A 6,080-nucleotide genomic window follows, 5' to 3' on the forward strand; every position below is an offset into this window, starting at 1 on the left:
TGTAAAAATAAACAAAACTCCCTGTAATACGATTCAATTTCTATGGCCTCAACATCTAGAACTAGGGGGTTAATTCCCTAACTGTGAAAACCTGAAAAATGTACACTTATTGAAATCTCATTTGCACACAAAATGTACACTTTAAATTTTCATGCGATTCTGTAAAGTATTGTGCACATTGTTTTGTGAATCAGCGCTGAATATAAAAGTCATATGTAAGTGAGAAAATGTTTATCAAACGCCATGAAAAGATAAAGGTTATTCTCAAACAGTGAGTATGAGTTTTGAATGTCACAATATTGTACACTGGCTGTGAAGAAAACTCACGAAGTTTTATCAGTGAGTTTTCTTGTTCACTGTTTTGCTTTACAGAATCACAATTTCAAAGTTTACACATTTTCTTGTGTACACTTTAAAACTCATAGATAGTAAATAGGCCCCAGAACTAAGGAAATGGAATGTGGAATAATTGAACTCATAGTTTGGGATTAGTTTTTGACCTTCACTGCTTTACCGATTACAAGTCAGTGAAGTGACATAATGCAAACGCATTGGGTAATAAATGAACATCTTGTCAGTTCGTTTTTTTATGTCAGCCATTTTGGGCTAACTTTGAAATTACTCGGTTATCGGCTCTCGTTAGCACAATAAATTCCAGATACTTGTCATATTCTTATTTTTTTTGCAACTGTTTAATTGTTTTTAATAAAGTCGCTCTAAGTACCTACTAACAAATGCTCTTGATTAGTCATCCAAATATTATCTCACGTTTTTACTCTCGTTTTTTAATAATTTAAGCAACCCATAATGTCTTCTATTCGTCATATATGCTATGTTTTAATCAAATTTTTTACTATAAACCATAGGAACAATTTAAAACTTTACGACGGTATTCTTGTTAATTGCCTATATGTTTGTTGTCACTCTATGTTGTCACGCTATGAAATCGGGCATGTGGCTATGAACTAGAGCTCTTGATAATCGACTATTCGAATAACTCACCCCCCACAGAAAAAGTAAGATGTTCAACGGACTAGACAGTTAAATTCTTATAGATTTTGGGTCGCTGAACACGGATCCGATATCAGAATTTAGAAATTACCTCTTGTTTATAAATCGGCTTAAAACTAATAAAATTAGAAACAATAAAATTATAAATTGAGTTAGCTTTCCGCGCTCACTAAAGATTATGGACAGAAAATTTCAAAATCCAATTTATGTATATTAGATTGGGTAGTAATAAGCTAATTACCACAGATAATTTTCTATTGCTAAGTAGTATTGTTATCGTAAATACTTGTAGTACTCATACAACATGTAGTCCACATCGATTATAATATACAAAAAGAATATAAATTGGCCAAAATAATATGAGTGTAATCAAGCAAAAAAATAATAATTCAAGTCACAAAACTAAATTAATACATTAATATTTGACCTATATAAAAAACTAACTTAATTAAAACAAAAATAAAAAATTCTAATATATTGATTTGTATTACAAAAAAATTATTACATTATAAGTTATAAAAGTAGTTGATGTGTTTTTATTTTTTCCTGTTAGATTTTATATGGCTATTTTCTAAATACATAAAAGCATATAAGCGTACATAATGTTGTGCTACTATACATACCATAAACATGCATACATATATACCTATTATATACATTAAACTAAGCAATTTATATAAATGTATGAAAATATTTCAATTGATAAAAAATAAAATAAACGAATCCATTTTTGTAATTTAAATGTAAAAATTTTATTTGATTTTATTCTGGGTAAATTGGATCAGACTTGCCATAGCAAGATTAATGAGATGTATACCATTAAACGCGTATTTTTTGTTTTTCAAACCCATTTAATCAAATCCAGCGTCCAGTCTTGAATAACTGCATTAGTTATCAATTAATTACGAGCTTAATTGGAATTGTTAAATAATTAATTAAAGCTGTACCCCTGACGGAATATTGGCCATTGAGTAATATGATGTCCACACGATATCTAATTAGAGCTAAATATAATTCAATGCAAAAGTTATATCAATTCACATAATTCGATGCTCGCCATTAGCGTCAAGTAACAGACCAGAGGCAAAACTTTTATCTCGAATATTCCAAAAGTATTTTCTGGCCAAGGCGACAGCTCACCGATTTTTTTCTCTTTTGTGTCATATTGTACTTCAAAAAAACAATCAAGCGGTTAAAGCACAGGCATATTAGTTTTGCAGGAAAGTCAAACTCAGATAAAGCTGAATTAAAGTCGATAAAGGGCTGGTACGTGACAACTTCTAACCACTGATATTGGTTTTTGACGAATATATATTACATTAGAACACCTCCGATTTAGTACATGTACTCTATGCAAAGATGCTAAGCATGACTAAGTAGACAATATAGCCACGCATTACTGTACTTGGTTTTAATGTGCTGACGGCGTCATCTGTGTGTGTAGTTTGATATAATACAACAAAACAGTAGTGTCCATTATATGAATTCGTACATAATAATTAAATTCATTGTGAAAGAACGTCTTTAGAACATGCAAATGGGGATGCAAATAATGAGGAAGATTTAGGCGTAAAGGCAAATACGAAATATCAGAGCATAAACTGTTTACTGGAGCTGATTTCTCAGTGAATCATAGCAGTGATTAGTGAGTACATGAGCTGTTGGTTGAGTTGGGCTGCCATCGGATACCATCGGTGCATCCGTGTCGAACCAGGAGATTACGGCTAATAGTCCACAGCTTCAGTTTTAATGCATTTTCTGCCCAGAACATCTCTCGGCGTAGGCGGCCTCGGGCGCACGTCAACAGAATAACCCTTAGACGATCCAACACCGGTTACGCGATCCCCAGTATTTCTGCCCAGAATATCTTTCGGAGTAGGGGGCCTTTGGCCGCGCTTCAAAAAATAACCCTTAGCCAATCCAACACCGACTACGCGATCCACAGTATTCCCGCCCAGAACAGCTTTCCGCGTAGGCGGCCTTTGGCCGTGCGTCAAAAAAAATAACCCTTAGCCGATCTAACACCGGCTACGCGATCCACAGTATTTCTACCAAGAACATTGTTCGCGTAGGCGGCCTTCGGCCGCGCTTCAAACAAATAACCCTTAGCCGACCCAACACCGGCTATTTGTGCGCAGAACACCTTTCTGCGTAGGCGGCCTTCGGCCGCGCTTCAAAAGAATAACCTTTAGCCGATCCACCCCGCCTACGCGATCCTCTCGCTGAGCTTATTTAAACATATATAGGTTTATCTTTATTTATGAAGATACCAAATATTAATTGAAATAAAAATCCATAGTCCTTTAAAGTATGTACTTATTCAAGAAATCACAATTATTTTTGAACGGAGAGTCTAGGAATTTCCATATTATGATTAGACTGTATTTTGATTTTTCTGAATTTACATTCGTCTGTATTTTGATTTGTATAAATTAAGATTTGTCTGTATTTTGGTTCGTTAAAATTTTAATTTGTCTGCATTTTGATGTGTCTATTTTTCGATTTGTATTAATTTTGGTTTGTCTGTATTTTAACTTGTCGGAAATTTTGAATTTTGTCTGTATTTTGGTGTCTCTGGATCTCGATTTTCGACATTCTGAGTGTCTCCCGCTCGCTCCACAACTTAAGAACACTCCGTATGCCAGTTATCAGATTACCACTATCATTTCTACAGAAATCTGCCTGGGTCTAAAAACCTTCAGTCGTCGGCTAGATTATTTGGTGGGATTTTCGAGCATAATTCTATCAGTCAGAGTAACAGTGAGTTAAATTTAAGCGTAAGCGTATTTTTTGGCAGTTTTATGCTGTATGGGGGAATATAAAATGTATTCATAAGCGTAGTTACTACATTGTAGCGTAATGCAGGAATGGATCTGGTATAGATAATATGAGCGAAAATGAAGAGTAAGGAACAGAAAGAAAAAAAGAAAAGGAAAGCGAAGGAAAGAAAGGGCAGGAAAGAAGGAAAGGAACGGAAATGAAAGGATAATAAAGTAAAGGGAAGAAAAAAAGAAAAAGGGGTAAGCGCAAAGAAAAGATTAAAAGTCAAAACAAAAATTTTTTTCGAACTTTTAACGGTTTCTTCTCGATGAGATATCGATTTGCTATCATCAAGCGAATTAAAACTAAGCGGCTGCTCTGGCTAGGCCATGTTATGCGAATGAAAGATGACGTTCTGGCCAAGAAAGTGTTTCTATCGGAACCCGCCTGTGGAAGCAGAGGTAGAGGGCTACCCCCACTCCGCTGGAAGGACCAGGTGGAAAACGATTGAAACTCCGTTGGTGTGACGAATTGGCGCCGGTTGGCTGAGGGAAGGAGCGGCTGGCGAGCCTTGTTGGACGGCCATAACCGTTTAAACGGTTGAGCGCCAATTAAGTTATCAACAAGTTATCCACGAGTTATCGATTTTATAGGTGCTTTTTCGACGACGTGTAGTCGAGCCATCAACTTTTTATCGAGGTGCTATAAGTTTCCTATCTCTAACAAATGTTGTAAACTATCCACCCTGTATGAAAATCAACACAACAAAGCGAATAAGTTAGCAACGAGTTATGAGTAGTTTAATTGTAAAGTTATCGATTTATTATCGAAAAGTTATCAAATATTTATTGAAAAATTTTGGAAATGATATATATTAGTTATCGAAAATTTATCGATTTGTTTTTTCAAAACTGATCGATTTTGTATCCAAAAGTTATCGGAGTGCTTACGGCGTGTTATCGATTTGTTACATAAAAGCTATCCATTTGTTTTAGAAAAGTGATATATTTCTTATCCGAGTGTTGCCAATTTATTTTCGGCGTGTTATTGACGGCTCATCGGCTAGTTATGAAAGAGATACATACCGATATAAACTCGATGACAAATCTGTTACCCTCAGTAAGAAGTCAATATGAAAATGATGACTCGGCGATAACATTTCGCTATGTAAGTTCCTGGGCACTCATCTCAGATGAGAAATCGGACTATAACCACGCCCATTTTTTCGATATCGAAAATCTCGAAAAACCGAAAAAGTGCCATAATTCATTACCAAAGACGGATAAAGCGATGAAACTTGGTAGGTGGGTTGACCTTATGACGCAGAATAGAAAATTAGTAAAATTTTGGACGATGAGCGTGGCACCGCCCAAAGTTTTGCAAGCTGTAATTTGGCAGCTGAGTATGTAATGTTCGGTTACACGTGAACTTAGCCTTCCTTACTTGTTTCACTTCTAATTGTGCTCATCTGACCACAATCAATGCGTCTCATTTATTGACTTTGGCGGTTTTTCTCACAAACTATATGCACCTTTATTACAAAAAACACCCATTATACTTCATTTTTGTATGTATTAGTAACCGTTGACCGATTCATCCATATACCTGCACCTACCTAGCATGTGTCCAATATATCAGTAGGTCAATGCATTCTAAAACCTTGTGCAACATTTATAACACAGATATTACAGCACTTTCAGCCTTGCTGCTTTTCTAATCAAAATTTTTGAAATTCAATTCTTATTAAAAATGCAACACTAATATACATGTACACATATGCATGTGTTACAGAAATAGTACTGTATTGTAAAATAGGTAGTAGGTAGTATGTTAATTTTATAAACGATTTCCATAGAAGTCTCCGGCGTTTTTATATTAACTTTGACTGCTGCATAATATAATGTATGTAATAACACCTAGGGCTATTAAGAGGCAATTAATGGTGACTTATAACCATAAAACCATAACCAGATAAAACAGCTGATCGAATCTGCTGTATGGAAATCAATGTAATCGATTAATGGTGCCATACCATAAAGCTAACGCCATAATCATACCATAGCCAACCAATTGGTTTTTGGTTTCTCGCCACATCCATAACCTAAAAATATTTGAGTTGGTGAATTTAATAACGTTTTGTAGATTTTATTCATTGTTTTGGATACGTTATGACTAAGAGACTTATTTTTTGTGGAATATGTTTGTAATTTTTTGCGTTTTCTTCATTCATTTTTATGAAATTTTAACGATTTTTAGGTTAAGGCACCATTAATCGATCATATTGGAGATGGTTATGGATATGGGTATAG

The sequence above is a fragment of the Eurosta solidaginis genome, chromosome 3, assembly GCF_040869045.1.
Source record: "Eurosta solidaginis isolate ZX-2024a chromosome 3, ASM4086904v1, whole genome shotgun sequence".
Lineage (NCBI taxonomy): Eukaryota > Metazoa > Arthropoda > Insecta > Diptera > Tephritidae > Eurosta > Eurosta solidaginis.